The following is a 22,690-nucleotide window of genomic DNA, read 5'->3' on the forward strand; positions in this document are numbered from 1 at the left end:
AGTAGAACTGCATCATAGGGTTTCCAAGAAGTGGCTGGTGGGTTGGAACTACTGACCTTTTGGTTAGCCACCGAGCTCTTAACCATTGCACCTCCAGGGCTCCATATATACAATATAAACTTAAATTAATTTAAAAAGTATATGCAAAAACATATACAAGAAAAAAGACTGGAAGGATACATCCAAAGAACAAACTATAGTTAATTCTAGGTGGTTAGGTTTGAGGTGGTTAGATCTGGGAGGGGTTCAGAGCCTCGGAAACCCTATGGGGCAGGTCTACTTTGTCCTATAGGATTGCTGTGAGTCGGAATCAACTCGATGGCAATGGGTTTTGGTATACTGTACATTTTCAAGGTATTCTAAGCAGTTTGCATTAATATGTATTATTTTATAATCAGTAAAACATTGTTTTCTTTCCCACAAGGAAAATTAAATTGTTGTGATACACATGTTTTCATTAGAAACCACATCCTGTGTTGTTCTAAGTTGCTGCTTGTCTTTTCACTTTGCTTTAGTGTCTTCTTCACTGGAGCTTTGCTTCCCTTTCTAAGGTATTTGTTCAGTTATGCAGATACATGTCTTGTGTGTGTGGCAAGGCAATTTCCTGAGATGTAACATTCGCACTGACTGTATTGCACCAAATGAATGGCAACACACCTAAGCCCAAGCTCTTTAAACTTGTCCTCTGCTTCTGATCTGTCCATTAAAGCCAATTTCTCAGGACCACCTAACCTCTGCAAATAAAGACATGAGAGTGTTCTAGGTTGGCTAGATCATGTAAAATCAATCATAAATGTATTCAAGGTGTGTTTCTTCTCAGAAATTCGTTTTCTTTGCAAATCCTGCTACAAGAGTTCTTCTTTCCTTCCCTCTGTATTAAGCACCAGAAACCCTGGTGGCGCAGTGGTTAAGAGTTCGGCTGCTAACCAAAAGGTCAGCAGTTCAAATCCACCAGGTGCTTCTTGGAAACTCTATGGGGCAGTTCTACTCCATCCTATAGGGTTGCTATGAGTCAGAACTGAGTTGACGGCAACAGGTTTGTTTTTTTGTTTTGGTATTAGGCATCTAGAATGTGCTAGAAACCAGGGTATAAAGATGACCTCACTCCACAGAGAGAGCAAAAGACATCCCAATAAAGGTCGAGAGTACAGTGCTTATAATGAGTCAAGCAGGTGCTCCTGGAGCACAGAAGAGGGAGGGACAGTTTCAGGGACAGCTTCCTGAACGGGGTATCTTTTAATCATTTGAAGGAAGTATAGGAGTCCATCAGGCAGATAGGAAGGCGGCGAGTGAAAGAAGGGGGGAGAGGGTATTACAAGCATGGGGGAAATCACGAACAAAGGCCTGGAGGGATGAAAGACTACGGAATCGATGAGAACTGGGACGTGGTCAGAATGTAGGATATGTGTGTATACACAGAAAAAGACAAGGATAGAGACACAGGCAGCAGCGACATTGTAAGGAGCTTTGTGTGCTCTGCAAAGAGGCCTGGATTTTATCCTGATGGTGATGAGGAGCCATAGTACCGTACATCGGGGGTCATAGATTTAAAAAAAAAAAAGAAGACAATCCCTGTTTTATTAGTTTCCTATCTTCATTACTGAGACCCAAGTTTTAAGCCTATTATTTTTTCATTGTTATAGCCTGTGAATAGCTTGTGTGTACGAACAAATGAAAACACCCCATCTTGAGAACTTCCGTTCATTCAGACATTTATTGAGCTCTTACTACATGCTATGCAATGTGCTCAGCATTACTGAATGATACAGAGTTCCTATCCTTTAGGAACTTACAGTCTAGAGAGAAAAATAGATACTAACAGCTACATGGTTAATGTTATAACACAGGTACATACAAGGTGTTAATGGGAGCTGAGGAAAATAAGCAAAACCGTCGAATATGGCCAGAGATGTCATAGAGGAAGTTTCGTTAGAGTTGAGTTAGGGGTCACTAGGAAACAGAGACTAGGGTTTCCAGACAGTATTGGGGAGATGCAGGAGATAACTCTAAGAAAAGGGGGGCAAAAGTCAGGTCAAATTAGGGTGAACCTGCATGGCAAGCTAAAGCTTTTGGATTTTATCCTCAAGATGATAGAGAGCCACTGAGCAATTTTAAGCAAGGGAGTGATTTGGCCAGGTTTGTAATTTAAAAATCACGTTGCGTGCAGAAGCAGACGTTGGATTGAAGGTGGAAAGATACAGTTGGGAGGGAGAGTTCAAGTAAGAAATTGTGGGGGCCTGAACCGAGACAGTTGTTGTTGTTACTTGCCGTGGAGTCGATTTTCACTCATGGCGACCTCATGTGTGCAGAGTAGAACTGCTCCATAGGGTTTTCAAAGCTGTGACCTTTTGGAAGCAGATTGTCAGGACTGTCTTCTGAGGCACCTCTGGGTGGATTCGAACCACGAACCTTTTGGCTAATGGGCAAGCACTTATCTGTTTGCGCCACCCAGGGATGGACTCCCAACCAAGGCAGTAACAGTGGCAATAGAGAAGGGATGAATTGAAGAGACATTATTGGTAAGATCTAGTGATTGATTAGACATGGGGATGGGTGAGGAAAAGGGAGAGGAGAGGAAGACTTCCAGAAAACTTACCTGGGACGATGGATAGATGGGCTATATCATTAACTGAGATACTGGATGGAAAGAGGAAAATTAGCTCAGTTACTGGCACGGAACATCAGGCCTACTGTGTGTATCATCGGAAACCCTGGTGGCATAGTGGTTAAGTGCTACAGCTGCTAACCAAAAGGGTGGCAGTTCAAATCCACCAGGCACTCCTTAGAAACTCTATGGGGCAGTTCTACTCTGCCCTATAGGATTGTTATGAGTTGGGATCAGCTCAACGGAAATGGGCTTGGGATTTTTTGGTGTGTGTCATGCTCTGAGCCAGGCTTTATTAATGTTATCTGATTTTAAAAAGACACTTTGTGGAGAGGGATTTGATGAGAGGTAAAGATGGGGGCTCATTCAGTTTAGAGGCAGAAGTCTCAAAACAACACAAAGGTAGACCCAGGTTAAATTTTAAAATATTAATTAAATATATGCTAGGAGCTATGCCAGGTGCCAGGCTAGGTTTTGTGGATAAATACCACTGGTGTTACCATTACTACTTTTAATGATAAGTAAGATAAAGTGCTTTACAACTTACGAAGCTCTGTTTACATATACAGTGATGTGCTGGTAAACCAGCTCTCCAGGGGGACAAAAGAAAAAAAAAAGACAATTCAATTTGTAGTGTTTGCCAATTTCCCTGGTGTAAATACTCCTACTCTGACAGATTTCAAGCTAATAACAATTTAACAACCCGCTTGCAAAATTTCTAAATATTTGACATTGGCTCTGGCAAGTTGGGATAAACAAGCTCCAGCATACCACTACATATCTCATTTAACGCTTACTATAATCCTTGTAATAGTGTTGCTCCCATTTTACAGAGAAGTAAAAAAACAAAAAAATGAAGGTCATATTTGAGTAGAGCAGGAATCTAGCTCAAAATTCAGATTCCTAAACTCTCCTGCTTTTTAACAACACAATGGTAAACTTACCATAACTCCTTACTTCCTTAGAGTATTTTACAGGCTAAAAAGTGCTTTTATCTATAATCATTTGATCTAAACATTTGAGCCCCTAAGAAGCCAGACAGGGACAGATTACCCAATAAGCAAGGTAGGCGTGTGCTTAGGGCATCAACAAAACAGGGGCACCAGCTGTCCGAAGCAAAGACCCATATGGATGCCAAGCAGACAGGGCACAAGGAAAAGAGAGCATCACAGTGGAAGGGAACTGGCAGGGCAGTAAATGAAACTGATACCAGCTCAGTGCGTGTGAATGTGATGGCTGGAAATAAAGTTCACACGGAGTCATGAAGACGCCCATGCTCAAGGTTGTTTAAACTAGGAGGCCCTACCACTTCGACACCTTTGTTGACATATGACTCCTATGGGCCCCTCCCATGTAATTGAAACTCTTTATCTTGGCAGGTCTTTTGAGAGGATACCATTTCTTTCTAACAAATAAGAGGTGGGGGTGGGCTGTCGAGTCTAACTCTTGCTATATTCACCTGCTAAAAATTTTATGATCCAGTTCATCTCACTCCACTAAAATGGTACACACCACTTGCATTTGAGCGCTGATATTATTTAAAAAAAAAAAAAAAAAGATATTATAGTTGCATTTAAAAAGAAGCTATACCATGGATAGCTAAGACACACACACGCGCGTGCACACACACACGTGTATATATATAACTCACATATCCTGTCTTAATGCATGTCGGTAAGCAGAGGAGGGGGCACCACAGATGACCAGTGTTTAGGGCCCTCATTTGCCTTAATCCGGCCCTGAAGCCAGAGCATGGAAGGATTATCCCTATTTTTCCCAGAAGGAAACGAAGGTCGGAGAGAGGTTAAGTAACTTGCCAAAGGTCGCAGAGCCAGGACTGGACAACAGGGTATTTTTTCTACGCCCAGAACGCTTTCCTGCATCATGTGGCCTTTCTAAGACACAGTTCCTCTCCTTTTGAAGCTTACAAGACTTCAGGAGTTCACGATTACATCTTGAGGGAATTATAGCACTCCCCACGCCCCCACAATGCACCCTCTCCTCTTACACAGCGCTGTGTGAGAAGGAAATAACAATGAGGGCAGGGTTGGTTAACATAGAGTGAACCAAAGAGGCAGGACGTGAGCTGGACCTTGAAGGGAGGACAGGCTTGAGCCTGACAGAGGAAAAGACGTCAGGGAGAAACAAGGGCATTGACAGAGACAGGACAGCAAGAACAACCAGGGCATGTATGAAAGGCTTGGTAGCCCAGAAATAATGAGAGAACTGGCTAAGGTTGGGGAGCCGTACACAACAAAGGAAGCCCCTGTCTCTGACCAAGGGCACTGAAAGCTTGTGGAATAATGTGGATAAGTCTTCCATTTAAACATATCAGAGGGATGACTTTAGCTGGATGAGTGTAGGTACGAGGGATTTAAAATTCTAGGTCGTGGACAAATCCAAGGGCTGGGAAGGTGTGCCTGTGAACCTAAGGAAGGATAAAAAAAGCTGGAGCCCTTTGTGAAAGCAATAGCTCAGCGGTGAGTTGACCCCCACACCACCCCGTTCTCCCATCCCTGTCCCTTTGCGTCCATCTCTAAGCCCAGGCATTTCTCACCCCCTTGTCTTGCTTTCTTGCCGACTTCCTCTCCCAACCTTGAACTGTCTTTTGCCCTTGACCTCTCCGACCTCGCTCTGCCTGATCTCTTTGAAGACTGCTGACTTGGTTCCATCTGACCTGGCTACTTGGCAGTCACTCTCCATCTGCCTTTGCTGCTGGGACTCCTGGTTATCCTATCCAGCACGGGGCATACATTACGCTATTGGCTCGTATCAAACTCAAAACGAAATCAAACTCAAGGATAACGCAAATACCCAAAGGCACGTGCAAAGTTCAGCCAAGCACTATTTGCGAAATTTGTTAAAAAAAAAAAAATCAAACTACAGGACTTTACATTAACACCTGGCAAAATGTTCATTTTGTCAGTTGCTGTCCTGAGTTTCTGCCTGATGACATCATGTCGGAATGAGCTCAAACACAAAAATTTCAAAACACACGTTTTCCAATCTCTTTCCATCTCCAAAAGGTGGTTGTTGTTGCCGTGGAGTCGCCTCTGACTCATGGTGATCCCACGCACAACGGGACAAAACGCTGCCCAGCCCTGTGCCATCTCCGTGACTGGTTCCCTATAGGACCGTTGTAATCCATAGGGTTTTCACTGGCTGATTTTTGGAAGGAGATCACCAGGCCTTTCTTCCTGGTCCATCTTAGTCTGGAGGCTCCACCGAAATCTGCTCAGCATCACAGCAACACACAAGCCCCCAGTGACAGATGGGTGATGGCTGCGTATGAGGTGCATTGGCAGTGGGACCCAGGTCTCCCACGTGGAAGGCAAGTGGTCTACCACCGAGCCATCGACGACCGACTCCAAAAGGCTAAGGGTTGGATAAACAACATGTAGTGGATCTGTTCCCAGCTGGCACGGGCAACGAGTCTTTGCAGCGAAGGGAACTTTAGTAGAGTCATCTCATTCAATTTGATATTTAAGAGATCAAGGAATAACAGGACCTTCAAGGAATACAGTTCAACCCACTTGTTTTATACATGAGGAGATCAAATCCCTGAGCGATTATCAACTTGCTCAATAAAACAATAGTTAACGCAAAGCTGGGATGAGTCTCACTTTCTCATCTTACTCTTTCCACTAGTCCAGTTTTTATTCAGGCAAGGAGAAACTAAGAACAACGGTATCATGACGACTGAAGGCAAAAACGATATAATAATTCAGAGTGTTATTGTAGATGCACCCAAGCACCCACCTAGAGTGTGACCCTGCATGAATCCACGGGGTAGTGGGAGGCTGTCCAGCGATGGGTGTGGCTATGGGAGTGGGACAAGGTGGCCGTCAAGGCGTGTGTAAAGTTGTGCAGTCAAATAGGCCTCTCTCATGCTCACCAAGAATATAAAGTCCAATTTTAGCCAACAAAGGCAGAGAGCTTGAGAGGCACAAGAACAAAGGGAGAGAAAAATCATCACCATGGCTATATTCAAATAGGATCAGAGCTGTCGCTACATTTAAGAAGCATGTAGGAGGATGGAATACCTAGATTGTACCTGTGTTTGTATGCACGCCCACAGGCCACCCCTGCATAGTGACGATGCTGCTAAGTGGAAATGGAGGGAACGCAGCGGTCCTGCTCCCTCTGCCTCTGTCTTCTGCCTTCTCAGTTCCTCTCCCTGTCCAGATTGGCTCAGGTACCCCCATGGGAACGGGCTGTGTTTTTTTTTAATTCATGAAAAATCAAAGCTGATTGTTTGTTAGAAGGGAACAGAAAGGAACTGAGGCAAGATTTGGAAAATTGAGAGTCTGATGGAAAAAGATAAGGAAGGGCAGAGGAATAAAGGGCAAAGTAAAAAGCAAAGGCGAAATGTCACCCGTATCAGTAAGTAATGGTATGAGAAAGTGGGAGGCTGTAGGTATCAAATGCCACTGTTTCTGATCGGCCACTTCCTTTCTGACACCACATGCTCCTGCAGCATGCCTCCCTCTGCCACTAACCGCTGTGGCTAGGTCAGCTCTCACAAGGTTTTGGGTAGACCTCCAGGCTGCAAGGTCTACCCAAAACCTCAGATGCCAGCCACCAGCTTGGGAGTCCCCATGACACATTCACTTCTGACCTGCTAGATACAAATTCGGCGGTTCCCTCTACCGCCTTGGAAATCCTGGTGGTGTAGTGGCTAAGTGCTACAGCTGCTAACCAAAGGGTCGGCAGTTCGAATCCGCCAGACGCTCCTTGGAAACTCTATGGGGCAGTTCTCTGCTGTCCTATAGTGTCGCTATGAGCCGGAATCGACTTGACGGCACTAGGTTTCGTTTTTTTTTTGTTGTTGTTTTCTCTACCACCTCGGAATACTGGCTGTCAGCTCCAGGGTCCCCAGCCCCCTCACTTCTGACCTGCTGGCTCCCATCCCTCCCTTGGGTTTGATAATTCACTGGAACTACTCAAAGACATCACAGAAAGTGCTATATTTACGATTATTGTTTTATTCTAGCAAAAAGAATACAAGTGAAGAGACACATAGGCCGAGGTCTGGGAGGGTTTTCATTGAGGAGCTTCCATATCCCAAAAAGGGACGTGCTATCCTGCCACATGCACTGATGTCTATCACCAACCAGGAAGCCCTTGGAGCTTCTGTGTCCAGAGTTTTATTGGCAGTCTCATTGCATAATTAAAACTCAGGCCCCTCTTCCCGGAGGGTGGTTCATATCACAAGGTGATCAGGAGATCGCAATCACAGGGGTGGGTCTTTCGGTCTTTCTGGTTGGGCCTGCCCCCACCCAAAAATCATAACCTGTTAGGTTAGGTGCATTCTGGAGCCTGCATCAAAGACACTTAGGATTACTGGGAAATTTCAAGGTTTTAGAGGTTATCTCTCAGGAATCAAGGACAAAGGCAAAATTCTTTGGGTAATGTGATTTTGAAAGTAAGCCCCACAGAAGGTCTGTAGGTGGGTGCTGCTGCCGCTCGCCCTCCCATGAGCCCTGAATCTGCCAGGAGCACAAGGCAACGTTCCCATTTCTGCCCTTGAGGTAAACCTCACCTGCCCTGTGAATTTCTAAGGCTCAGGAAGAGAAAGTGCTTTGTGCAAAATCAGTAGGTAAAAGCTGGAGACAGCAGCAGCTGCCTGTTTACCAGGACACTGTCAATTTCTGGAAATTACATTGGCTTTGTGCCAAGACCCCAGAAAAACAAATGGAAGAGGCAGTGTGGCCAAATGGCCCTAGAATTATGTTTATTTTTAACGGATAATTTTTATAATGCTCAGATTTTGAATTGTATATCATAAACATGAGTAAATCAAAGATTGTGGAAAATGTGGTCCCTCAAATAAAATTTTCAGTGTAAGTAAAACTGAATAAAAATTTTAATTTAAGCATCATCACAATGAGATTTATTTATCATTTATCTATTTACTGATTGATTCATGGGTACTGAGCTCTTCCCAGCCTGTCTTCCTGTCCTCTCTTTCCTTGACACTATCTTGCCTATTTCTTAAAATGAACACGACATTGCCAACGGGAACTTTTAGTGATTTCTCTAAAACTCATATAGTAATCTCTAGAACCTAAGAGATTTCTTCTATTAGGGTTATCATTCCCATTTTAAAACTGTGAATGGTCTACTGAAACTCCTGTTTGGAAGGACAAATAATGACCTCACATCAACCAATCCACCGACTTACCTCATTCCAGCTTTATAATATTTCATTCAACAACCATGTATTCAAAAACACTTATCTGGTGTCTACCTATATATATATATATATATATATATATATATATATATATATATTTTTTTTTTTACTAGGAAAGCTTAATAATACTAGAGTATACTGGAGCTGAAGGTCCCTAGGTGGCACAAATGGTTTGCATTGGACTATTAACCTAAATGTTGATGGCTTGAATCCTCCCAGTGGTACTGCAGAAGGAATGTCTAGGGATCTGGTTCCATGAAGATTACAGCCAAGAAAACCCTATGGAGCAGTTGTACTGTGTAAAACATGGGGTTGCCATGAGTCAGAATCGACTTGATGATAATGAGTATACTGGAAAAAAATAAAAAAGGCAATGCTCCACAGTGACAGCATGGATTACCTTCAGAACACTAGTACCTATAAATATAACCATTATTGAAGTTAAAATAACCTAGAATGTGGGTTTCAAAGTGAATAAAGATGTTTCATTTTCAAAGTTGTAGACTATAAACTTGCCAGGAAATAGAAATTTGTAAGGTTTCAAAAATAGGTCAATATACATAGAAATCGAGGCAAGTTGAGCTTGTAACAGTCCTTTGAAATTATAAATCAAAGCACAGAGGCTCAATAAACAGAGACATACCAGGTCAAAAGGGTAAAAGTGAGACAGAAAATAAGAGAGAAAACCCCCAAATGTATGTAACTTCTTTTTCATCTTTTATTTCCTTTGTCTTTAGCTTAACTGCAGCAGTTAACTTTTACATTCCAGTTTGTATTTAAATTGCCCCAGAAAGGGAGGGGCTCCATGCAGCTTTAACATTTCAGGGAACATTAACTCTATGTAGTTCCAATATTTGGAAGGAAAAAAAATCAATCCTCATTGTTTTTAACGTTTCAGCCGTGAACCAAAAGGTCAGCAGTTCGAATCCACCAGCTGCTCCTTGGAAACCCTATGGGGCAGTTCCTCTCTGTCCTATAGGGTTGCTATGAGTCAGAATTGACTTGACAGCAATGAGTTTTGGTTTTGTTAAGTTAGGAGGTGATTTTACTGATTCAAGAAAATATCTCTAGGAAAATATCATTTATGCTTTAAGCAAAAGAGCAATGAGAACACAGGAGGACCATTTCAGAATGGTGTTCCCAAGACACATTATGGAATTTTCTTCCCAGAGATCTGCGTGTTTCCGCATCACGTTAGGTGCACATGAAGAAGCTCTGCCTTTCAGGGACCACCTAACTCTACCCTTGCGTCTCCCACCTTCCGGCAGACGCCCTGGCATGGCTGCTCCGTCCTCCAGGAGCTTGCCCTCACTTTGCTCCGGAAGGGCTGGCTCTATCCCCAGGGCAAAGTCTACAAAGTCTTCTGTGGTTCTAGGACTAGAGAACTCTGTACACTAGCAACTACCCACAAACTCAGAAAAATCATAAAACATAATCCTTAAGGGATAAACTTAGCATTGTAACAAATTGTGAGCTCTACATTCAGACTGTCTGGGTTCAAATACTGAACCTGTCCACAGGCAAGTTACTTATCTTTGTGTGCTTCAGTCTCCGTAACCCAAAACTGGGATAATAATGAGTACCTACCTACCTTATGAGGTTGTAATGGGACTAAATGAGGTAATACTTGCAGAGTGCTTAATACATTACCTGGCACAGAGTAAGCACTCAATGAAAGATAGCTATTTATATTTTCAATTAATAAATTTTTATTCTAAGACAAGAGAGTACATTCCTTATTAGTAACACTATTTGTATAACTAAAGGAATAAGATCAACTGAAAACATAAAACAAAAACTTGCTGCCCTTGAGTTGATTCCGACTACTGCCCCATAGGGTTTCCAAGGAGCAGCTGGTGGATTCGAACTGCAGACCTCTTGGTTAGCAGCTGAATATAACCATGGAAAAACCAAAAACCGAACCCGTTGCCATCGAGTCAATTTTGATGCATAGCCACCCTATAGGACAGAGTAGAACTGCCCGGTAGAGTTTCCAAGGAATGTCTGGTGGATTCGAATTGCCAACTTTTTAGTTAGCAGCCATAGCTCTTAACCACCACACCACCAGGGTTTCCAGCCTTTTTTCCATGGTTATATTCAAGGGATGGTTATTTCCATCCTTTTTAAAACAATAGCAAAGAATGGTTATTTCCATTATTTTTATAACAAAAAGGCCATTCCCAAGAGGTAAATAGAATGGCTTTGCCCAGGAACAAGCAATGGCCCAACATGCAGATTTGACATCACTATTCACTGGCTTCAGGCTCTGGGGCTATTCTGACCACTCTTGCAGGCCCTGTGCCTTGTCTAGTTTGCAAAAAACAAAATAAAATAAAATCCCACACTGACCTATTTATTACAGATAGTGAGAGGTTAATACCCCCCTAACTGGGAGACTGTATGAGTAATCTGATGTTGAGAACAAAAACATCTTTAATAATTACTTCTAATAAATGTCACAATGTTAACATAGAACTGCCTTTGTTTACTACGACATATGTATCTTCCTTTGTAGACCAGGTATGTTTTTAAAGAAAAAATAAGCCGAATCTCATTAGAGATTCCACCACCTGTCTGTCAGTTTGTGGTGCTGTGGTGGCTTGCGTGTTGCTATGATGCTGAGAGCTATCCCACTGGTATTTCAAATACCAGCAGGGTCCTCCAGGGTAGACAGATTTCAGTGGAGCTTTCAGACTAAGACAGATTAGGAGGAAGGACCTGGTGATCTACTTCCAAAAATCAGCCAATGAAAACCCTATGGATCACAACAGAATATTGTCCGATACAGTTCTGGAAGATGAGTCCCCTAGTTTGGAAGCAACAATGGACCCAAGCATGCCTGAGGTCATGAGGATGATGCAGGACTGGGCAGGGTTATGTTGTACATGGGGTCACCATGAGTCAGAGCCGATTTGATGGCAGCTAACAACTCACAACAAACTAGAGATGAATGCATATTCCAAATGCACTAGGGAATAAACCGAAGGAAACGTTTTGTGCTGTGTACATAATCATTCTTCTGAATTTAGGTTTCCTTAAGTCTATGTGAACACTGCCTATAGGATGAACAAGCGGCAGAGGCAGGCAGTATCACAGAAGTTTTGGTAGGACCTTATCTTATTAGCCCAGGCTCTGGCAGGATACTTAAACGGGGCAAAGGAGGGGAGTGTAATAAACAGAGGTGTGGGGGTGGAGGGTAGGAGCAACAGGGTTGGTGCTGCGCCTTACAGCTAGCAATAGCCAGGGGCTGTTAGCAGGGCAGGAGAAAGAATGATTACCCAAACCTGGAGGGCGTAGCTATGGAAGAAGATCATCCAAACAAGAGCTGTGGCCTTTGTAGAGGGATGCAACCAGAGTCCAGCAACCCGACAGGGAGGGAGCCAGGGGAATTAATATTAAACCCCAACCTCACCCCCCTTCTGCTCTCTGAGCTACTGCAGGTGCTTACCGTTGGTTGAACCTCATAAAAAATCAGAGGGCAAGGGAGCCCGGTGATGTAGCCCCTACAAGTCAGCCTCCAGAGGCTCAGAACAGGGTGCTTTGAGAAGGGCAGAAAGTGATCTGATCCCAAGCACCGCACCAGTAGAGATCCTGCGGCCAAAGGTAGGTGTACTGGCCAAAGGTGGAAATGTAACCCTGGAAGAGCTGAGTCACTGCTCCTCAGACATTTACCTCTGGCTTCTGGATCTTTAGCTTCATAAGAAATCTAACTCTGGCATCAGTCAGGGGCCCTATGTTGTTGTTAGGGGCTGTTGAGTCAATTCTGACTCATAGTGACACCATGTACCACAGAACAAAACAGTGCCCGGTCCAGTGCCATTCTCACAATTGTTGCTATGCTTGAGCCCATTGTTGCAGCCACTGTGACAATCCTCTCATTGAGGGTCTTCCTCTTTCTCGCTGACCCTCTACTTTACCAAGCATGATGTCCTTCTCCAGGGCCTGGCACCTCCTGATAACATGTCCAAAATACATGAGCCAAAGTCTCGCCATCCTTGCTTCTAAGAAGCATTCTGGCTGTACTTCTTCCAAGACAGATTTGTTCATTGCCTAGAGTAACTGGGTATCCATTGGACTAATTTTCTCCCTGGGCTAAAGTACTCTAATGTATAAAATACAAGTTATTATATTTAGGCCATTCATGAGTTTCAATACCAGGTAGTATGTTCCAAAATTGCATTTCATCAATAAATACTAAATGATATCCATGTTGTGATTAAATACATATGGTGGAGGCAACTTGCCATACGTGTTCTGAAAAATGGGTACAATAAACTCCCTCATAGGATTTCGGTGAGGATTAGATGAGATAATGACATGAAAATGCTTTGCAAGCTATGAAGCAGGATCCTGAAGCTGGGTGTTACTATTAAAATATATATGCCAGCCACGGGGTAGATACTGGGCTGCTTAGTAAGAATGGGTTGGCTCCGCTGTCAGGGGCTACTGTTCGTAACCTTAAGCAACGAGAGGGTAGAGAAAAAATATATATATATTTTTCTTCTTTTCTTTCTTTTTATTAACTTTTATTGAGCTTCAAGTGAACGTTTACAAATCAAGTCAGACTGTCACATATAAGTTTATATACATCTTACTCCGTACTCCCACTTGCTCTCCCCCTAATGAGTCACCCTTCCAGTCTCTCCTTTCATGACAATTTTGCCAGCTTCCAACTCTCTCTATCCTCCCATCCACCCTCCAGACAGGAGATGCCAACACAGTCTCAAGTGTCCACCTGATATAATTAGGTCACTCTTCATCAGCATCTCTCTCCTACCCACTGTCCAGTCCCTTTCATGTCTGATGAGTTGTCTTCGGGGATGGTTCCTGTCCTGTATCAACAGAAGGTTTGGGGACCATGACCGCTGGGATTCCTCTAGTCTCAGTCAGACCATTAAGTATGGTCTTTTTATGAGAATTTGGGGTCTGCATCCCACTGATCTCCTGCTCCATCAGGGGTTCTCTATTGTGCTCCCTGTCTGGGCAGTCATCGATTGTGGCCGGGCACCAACTAGTTCTTCTGGTCTCAGGATGATGTAGGTCTCTGGTTCATGTGGCCCTTTCTGTCTCTAAGGGCTCTTAGTTGACGTGTGACCTTAGTGTTCTTCATTCTCCTTTGCTCCAGCTGGGTTGAGACCAATTGATGCATCTTAGATGGCCGCTTGTTAGCATTTAAGACCCCAGATGCCACGTTTCAAAGTGGGATGCAGAATGTTTTCATAATAGAATTATTTTGCCAATTGACTTAGAAGTCCCCTTAAGCCATGGTCCCCAAAGCCCCGCCCTTGCTCCGCTGACCTTTGAAGCATTCAGTTTATCCCGGAAACTTCTTTGCTTTTGGTCCAGTCCAATTGAGCTGATCTTCCATGTATTGAGTATTGTCCTTCCCTTCACCTAAAGCAGTTCTTATCTACTAATTAATCAGTAAAAAAAAAACCCTCTCCCTCCCTCCCTCCCTCCCCTCCTTGTAACCACAAAAGTATGTGTTCTTCTCAGTTTATACTATTTCTCAAGATCTTATAATAGTGGTCTTATACAATATTTGTCCTTTTGCCTCTGACTAATTTTGCTCAGCATAATGCCTTCCAGGTTCCTCCATGTTATGAAATGTTTCACAGATTCCTCACTGTTCTTTATCGATGCGTAGTATTCCATTGTGTGAATATACCACAATTTATTTACCCATTCATCCGCTGATGGACACCTTGGTTGCTTCCAGCTTTTTGGTATTGTAAACAGAGCTGCAATAAACATGGGTGTGCATATATCTGTTTGTGTGAAGGCTCTTATGAGAAAATATTTTTGAATGAAATCATATTGTGAAAGCTCTCTTTCCCCATGAAATTCACAGCCAGCATTTAGACTGTTAAGCTGGACAGTAAAATATGCTGAAGCAGAAATGTGTTAGGTGCTGTTGAGTTGTTTTCCGCTCAGAGTGACCCCGTGTGATAGGGTAGAGCTGGCCCATTAGGTTTTCTGGGCTGTTGGCACAGTGGTTAAGAACTCAGCCAACCGAAAGTTTGGCGGTTCAAACCTACCAGCTGCACCATGGGAGAAAAATGTGGCAATCTGCTTCCATAAAGATTATAGCCTTGGAAACTCTATGGGGCAGTTCTACTCTGTCCTATAGAGTCGCTATGAGTCAGAATCGACTAGACAGCAACAGATTTGGTTTGGGTTTTAATCTTTACATGAGCAGATCGCCAGGTCTTTCTGCCGTGGAAGCACAGGTGGGTTCAAACTGCCAACCTTTTGGTTAGCATCTGAGCACTCAACCAATTGTGCCACGAGGCTTCCTATATAAGTCACTGCCAGTTTGGCATAACAGAGCTATTGAAGAGTATCAGTAACAGACTTCCAGTAATATATCTAGAATTTCTCTCAAAGCTTCGGGATGAACACACTGTTCCCAGGCAGGTCCTCTATGTACACGGTAGGTTCTTCAGGGGTCCTTCTACCATCATTGCATCTTTTTTTTTAGGTCTTCCTTAGGGTGGGCGGAATTATAGATTGTTAGAATTGGAGGGACCAGTGAGTGGGCTATGACTTCTATTTTCCAAGAGAAGTAACTCTAGCTTGTAGTTTCACCACGAGTCATACTTTGGACATACTGTCAGGAGAGATCAGTCCCTGGAGAAGGACATCATGGTTGGTAAAGTACAGCGCCAACGAAAAAGAGAAAGACCCTCAACAAGATGGATTGACACAGTGGCTGCAACAATGGGCTAAAGCCTAACAACGATTGTGGGCATGGCGCAGGATCAGGCAGTGTTTCGTTCTGTTGAGTCGGAACCGACTCGATGGCACCTAACAACAACAACAACAACAGTGCCCGAGTACCCAAGCAAAGATGTCACTTTAAGGACTACAGTGTGCCTGACCCAAGCCATAGTATCTTCAGTCACCTCCTATGCATGTGAAAGCTGGACAATGAATAAGGAAGACTGAAGAAGTTTTGATGCTGTTGAGTTATGGTGCTGACAAAGAATACTGAATATACTATGAACTGTCAGAAGAATAAACAAGTCTGTTTTGGAAGAAGTACATCCAGAATGTTCCTTAGAAGCATGGATGGTGAGACTTTGTCTTACATACTTTGGACTTGTTATCAGGAGGGACCAGTCCCTGGAGAAGGACATCATGCTTGGTAAAGTAGAGGGTCAGCGAAAGAGAGGAAGACCCTCAACGAGATGGACTGATACAGTGGCTGCAACAATGGGCTCAAGCATAACAATTATTGTGAGGATGGCGCAGGACTGGGCAGTGTTTTATACATAGGGTTACTATGGTTTGGAACCGACTCGATGGCACCTAACAACAACAAGTACCTAAGTATTATTTATCTCCTTACCTTGTTCCTCTTCCTTTCCTTTCTATCTTGTCCTAGCACCTAGTACAGAACCTGATATAATATCCATTTCCTTTTTTGGATGAAAGAACTACGCACACACACGTATACTCTGAGAAACAACATATTCATAGCAATAGTGAACATTTACTGAGATTACATAGCACTCACTGTTCTAAACACTTTTCCTGTGTTACCTTCTCTAATCTTCACATCAACACTTTGCCCTTTGAGAAAGGTAGGATTATTATCTTTGATAAAAACTAATGGAAATAAAGGGCATCTGGATTGGCAAGAAAGAAGTCAAATTATCTCTATTTGCAGATGATTATGATCTTATACACAGAAAACCCTAAGGAATCCTCCAGAAAACTACTGAAACTAATGAAAGAGTTTGGCAGAGTCTCAGGTTACAAGATAAACATACAAAAATCACTTGGATTCCTCTACATCAACAAAAAGAACATCAAAGAGGAAATCACCAGATCAATACCATTCACAGTAGCCCCCAAGAAGATAAAATAAAAAAAATACTTAGGAATAAATCTTACCGAAGATATAAAAGACCTGTACAAAGAAAACTACAAAGCACTAGTGCAAGAAACTAAAAGGGACTTACATAATTGGAAAAACAAACCTTGCTCATGGATAGGAAGACTTAACATAGTAAAAATGTCTATTCTACCAAAAGCCATCTATACATACAATGCACTTCCGATCCAAATTCCAACGACATTTTTTAATGTGATGGAGAAACAAATCACCAACTTCATATGGAAGGGAAAGAAGCCTTGTATAAGTAAAGCATTACTGAAAAAGAAGAAGAAAGTGGGAGGCCTCACTCTACCTGGTTTTAGAACATATTATACAGCCACGGTAGTCAAAACAGCCTGGTACTGGTACAACAACAGGCACATAGACCAATGGAACAGAATTGAGAACCCAGATATAAATCCATCCACATATGAGCAGCTGATATTTGACAAAGGCCCAGTGTCAGTTAATTGGGGAAAAGATAGTCTTTTTAACAAATGGTGCTGGCATAACTGGATATCCATTTACAAAAAAATGAAACAGAGCCCATACCTCACACCCTGCACAAAAACTAACTCCAAGTGGATCAAAGACCTAAACATAAAAACTAAAACAATAAAGACCATGGAAGAAAAAATAGGGACAACGTTAGGAGCCCTAATACAAGGCATAAACAGAATACAAAACATTACTAAAAATGACAAAGAGAAACCAGATAACTGGGAGCTCCTAAAAATCAAACACCTATGCTCATCTAAAGACTGCACCAAAAGAATAAAAAGACCACCTACAGATTGGGAAAAAATTTTCAGCTATGACATCTCCGACCAGCACCTGATCTCTAAAATCTATATGATTCTGTTAAAACTCAACCACAAAAAGACAAACAACCCAATTAAAAATTGGGCAAAGGATATGAACACGCACTTCCCTAAAGAAGATATTCAGGCAGCTAACAGATACATGAGAAAATGCTCTTGATCATTAGCCATTAGAGAAATGCAAATTAAAACTACGATGAGATTCCATCTCACTCCAACAAGGCTGGCATTAATCCAAAAAACACAAAATAATAAGTGTTGGAGAGGCTGCGGAGAGATTGGAACTCTTATACACTGCTGGTGGGAATGTCAAATGGTACAACCACTTTGGGAATCTATCTGGCGTTTCCTTAAAAAGTTAGAAATAGAACTACCATACAACCCAGAAATCCCACTCCTCGGAATATACCCTAGAGAAATAAGAGCCTTTACACGAACAGATATATACACACCCATGTTTATTGCAGCTCTGTTTACAATACCAAAAAGCTGGAAGCAACCAAGGTGTCCATCAACGGATGGATGGATAAATAAATTATGGTATATTCACACAATGGAATACTACACATCAATAAAGAACAGTGAGGAATCTGTGAAACATTTCATAACATGGAGGAACCTGGAAGGCATTATGCTGAGCAAAATTAGTCAGAGGCAAAAGGACAAATATTGTATAAGACCACTATTATAAGATCTTGAGAAATAGTATAAACTGAGAAGAACACATTCTTTTGTGGTTACGAGAGGAGGGAGGGAGGGAAGGAGGGAGGGAGGGAGGGAGGGAGGGAGGGAGGGTGGGAGAGGGTTATTTACTGATTAGATAGTACATAAGAACTACTTTAAGAACTACTTTAGGTGAAGGGAAGGACAATACTCAATACAGGGAAGGTCAGCTCAACTGAACTGGACCAAAAGCAAAGAAGTTTCCGGGATAAACTGAATGCTTTGAAGGTCAGCGGAGCAAGGGTGGGGGTTTGGGGACTATGGCTTCAGGGGACATCTAAGTCAATTGGCAAAATAAATTCTATTAAGAAAACATTCTGCATCCCACTTTGAAGTGTGGCGTCTGGGGTCTTAAATGCTAACAAGCGGCCATCTAAGATGCATCAATTGGTCTCAACCCACCTGGATCAAAGGAGAATGAAGAACACCAAGGTCACAAGATAATTATGAGCCCAAGAGACAGTAAGAACCACATGAACTACAGACTTACATCATCCTGAGACCAGAAGAACTAGATAGTGCCCGGCTACAACTGATGACTGCCCTGACAGGGAGCACAACAGAGAAGCCCTGAGGGAGCAGGAGAACAGTGGGATGCAAACCCCAAATTCTCATAAAAAGACCGGACTTAATGGTCTGACTGAGACTAGAAGAATCCCAGCAGTCATGGTCCCCAAACCTTCTGTTGGCCCAGGATAGGAACCATTCCCGAAGACAACTCATCAGACATGGAAGGGACGGGACAATGGGTTGGAGAGAGATGCTGATGAAGAGTGAGCTACTTGTATCGGGTGGACACTTGAGACTGTGTTGGCGTCTCCTGTCTGGAGGGGAGATGGGAGGGTAGAGAGGGTTAGAAACTGGCAAAATGGCCACGAAAGGAGAGACTGGAAGGAGGGAGCGGGCTGACTCATTAGGGGGAGAGTAAATGGGAGTATGTAGTAAGGTGTATATAAGTTTATATGGGAGAGACTGACTTCATCTGTAAACTTTCACTTAAAGCACAATAAAAATTAAAAAAAAAAAACTAATGGAGAAACTGGGCTCAGGGAGTTTAAATAACTCACCGACAGCTCCTAGGTGGTGAAGACAACATCTGAACACAGTTCCACTCCATCCAGTTCCAGGGCCCATGCCCAAGCCCTCAGCCACAACACTATACTGGCAACCTCACTGTGGGACCTAAATGGGGAAAATAGGGAACAGACTCGCATCTTACCTGGAGCTTAGGTTCTAAATTCAGGGTGAAAGGTAAAAGTTCATAGCAGCAAATAAGGATATGTGGAAAATTGTAAAATATCCCCACTTTCTGTAGGGGTTACTCTACGCTTTCAACATCACACCTCTGTAACTGCATTGTCCAGTATGGTAGCTTCTAGTCACAAATGGCTATTTACATTTAAATTAAATTAAAAAAAAATCCAGCTCCACAGCTGCACTAGTGACATTTCAAGTGCTCAAAAGTCACATGTGGCTAGTGGCATCCATATTGGACAGCTGGAAACAGGACAATTCCTTGTCACCCGAAGTCGTACTGGACAGCGCTGCTTTATATGCTGCATCCGTAGTAACAGATTTGCTTGTGTGAGCAGTAATCAAGATTGTGGCTTCCCTTCACCAGTAGGGATTTGGTAAGTATATAGAATTCCACTGGGGCCCTGGTGGCATAGTGATTAAGAGCTCAGCTGCTAACCAAAATGTCAGTAGTTCGAATCCACCAGCTGCTCTTTGAAAACCCTGTGGGGCAGTTCTACTCTGTCCTATACAGTCACTATGAGTCAGAATTGACTTGATGGCAATGGTCCTATAGAATTCCACTACCTCTTTTAAAACAACAGATCTGCAATCAAAGTGTAGTAATACCAATGAATAAAATGCTTAAGTACAGCTCATTCTAATTATGGTTGATCCAGATCAAATTAAGGCAGAACTGTTTTTTAGGATTTTTGGAGGGACCATAGCCAGCTGTCTAAAATCACCAGAAGAAGCAAAGAAATAATTTAAGTATTTAAGAAGATTGAGAAATCAGTTATGGAGAATTTTTAAATTGAAATGTGATTACCACTACTCTCCTGTCATTCACTGACATTCCTAAACCTACGACAAGTGTAGGTGAGGAGGGGGCTGGAAATCAGGGGAGGGCTAATGGAGGGAAGGGTAAGACCAGAGGTGTCTACCAAATCACCAATACTTTTTGTCACTTCTCAGAGAAGACTGCATTATAAAAAAAATTATAGATTAAAAAAAAAAACCCTGACCGTTGAGTCAATTCTGACTCACAGCGACCCCTATAGGACAGGGTAGAACTGTTCCAGAGGATTTCCAAGGCTGTAAATCTTCATGGAAGCAGGCTGCCACATCTTTCTCCCACAGAGTGGCTGGTGGGTTCGAACTGCTGACCTTTCAGTTAGCAGCCGAGTGCTTAACCACTGAGGCACCAGGGCTCCAGAACAAAAACCCCAGGGAGCAGGAAACTCTAGACTCTGGATCCAATGTCAAATTTTAATAGAGAAGTAATTAAAACCATGTTGATGAGAGGTTCTATTGCTTTAGACTTCTACAATTCTCCTTACTTCACATTGTTTTTGCTCATGGAAGCAATCCTCAGTTTTAATTTTTTAAGGTAACACTTCAATCAAGATGATACTCTGAAAAATGCATGCTAGAACATCTTGAGCTTTACCAAGAATAGAAATTTGAAATTGGCCAAGATCAATCATTTTCACCTGTCTCGTGTCGCTGTTCTGGAATGTGAATTTGACTTTGTGCTAGAGAGTAATCCATACCCATTACTGAATTATTCATTGGAGTAGTTTCCATTTCTACTCCCAGGATACAGCTGAAACGTGCAGACTACAAAAGGATCCTTGGTAAGCCCCATCTGTCCAAGATGAGGATGACAAAGGGAAAAAAAATCAATAAATATTAAATAATATACAAGACACATTTCTAATGGAAAGAAAAATACAGAATAATGAGCTTTTTGTGATAGGAAATGGTATGTAGTCCCTCAAAACAGAGATTTAATATTATAGTTAAAGGGTGAAATTTAAAGACATATTTAGCTGCCTCCCAATTCGAACTTGCTTCAGGTGAGTTTTCCACGTAGGTGTTTCTAAAAAGTTGTATGTAAACCATGTTTTTTAAAAAGTTAACATTTTAAAATCACCAATAGAAGTTACCCTTTGAGGTAATGCTGGGAAATCTACTTGAAAAGTGGAGAATCCTTTTGTAGTGCTAATGACTTTTAGTTTCGCCCTTGTTTTGTTAATTTGAATTTTCTTCTTCCTTAATGTCTAGTATCAACCCGTTGTCTGGTGTCAACCCATTAGGCAACCCATTTGCTGTCACCTCTCATAAAAACCAAAACCCCATTGCCATCGAGTAGATTCTGATTCATAGTGACCCTATAGGACAAAGTAGAGCTGCTCCATAGGGTTTCCAAGGAGGGCATGGTGGATTGGAACTGCCCACATTTTGGTTAGCAGCTGAGCTCTTAGCCACTACACCACCAGGGTTCCGTCACCTCTCATAAAAAAAAAAAAAAATTTTTTTTTTTTTTTTAGCTCTCAGTAAATCTGCCTGAGTGGTTAGTATGTTTCTTATAATCTATCAAGGGCTTGGAAACCAGATAACCAAGCTTATTAGAACTGTGTGCAAAATACTAATAATTAGGTTTTGTACAAAGGCTTAAGGAGTCCCTGGGTGGTGCAAATGATAAAGTGTTTGATTTAAAACAAAACAAAACAAAACACTTTGGTGAAGGGTAAGACAGTACACAATACTTGGGAAGCCAGCCCCACTTGTGTAAGGCAAGGTCATGAAAACTCCACAGACACGTCCAAACTCCCTGAGGGATCGAATTACCAAGCTGAGGGCTGTGGGGACCATGGTCTTGGAGAACATCTAGCTCAACTGGCATAACAAAGTTTATAAAGCAAATGTTCTACATTCTACTTTGGTGAGTAGCATCTGGGGTTTTAAAAGCCTATGAGCGGCCATCTAAGATTCTCCACTGTTCTCACCCCTTTGGGAGCAAGGGAGAATGAAGAAAACTAAAGACACAATGGAAAGATTAGTCCAGAGGACTAATGGATCACAACTACTACAGCCTCCACCAGACTGAGTCCAGTACAGCTAGACGGTGCCCGGCCACCACCACTGACTGCTCCGACAGGGATCACAATAGAGGGTCCTGGACAGAGCTGGAGGAAAATGTAGAACAAAATTCTAACTTACAAAAAAAGACCAGACTTACTGGCCTGACAGAGACTGGAGAAACACTGAGAGCATGGCTCCTGGCACCCTTTCAGCTCAGTAATGAAGTCATTCCTGAGGTTCACCCTTCATCCAAAGATTAGACAGGCCCATGAAAACAGACCAAGACTAAAGGACACCAGCCCAGTCGATTCCAACTCATAATGATCCTATAGGACAGAGTAGAACTGTCCCATAGGGTTTCC

General features: G+C 42.6%; 1 protein-coding gene across 13 annotated transcripts in view; it reads right to left on the reverse strand.

Annotated features, from left to right (window-relative positions):
- Nucleotides 1-22,690, reverse strand: part of MAP3K13 (mitogen-activated protein kinase kinase kinase 13) — a 187,266-nt gene that overhangs the window by 50,390 nt on the left and 114,186 nt on the right. For 4 of the 13 annotated variants that reach the window (XM_049881148.1, XM_049881194.1, XM_049881138.1 and 1 more), the window contains one exon: nucleotides 19,295-19,409. The exons of 8 other annotated variants lie outside the window; for them this stretch is intronic. The gene's annotated coding sequence lies outside the window, so the exon portion shown is untranslated. Of the gene's footprint in view, nucleotides 1-2,596; nucleotides 2,616-19,294; nucleotides 19,410-22,690 lie in introns of those variants that run through there. One more of the 13 variants, XM_049881178.1, reaches the window with a different exon arrangement.

The sequence above is a fragment of the Elephas maximus genome, chromosome 1, assembly GCF_024166365.1.
Source record: "Elephas maximus indicus isolate mEleMax1 chromosome 1, mEleMax1 primary haplotype, whole genome shotgun sequence".
NCBI classification, from domain to species: domain Eukaryota; kingdom Metazoa; phylum Chordata; class Mammalia; order Proboscidea; family Elephantidae; genus Elephas; species Elephas maximus.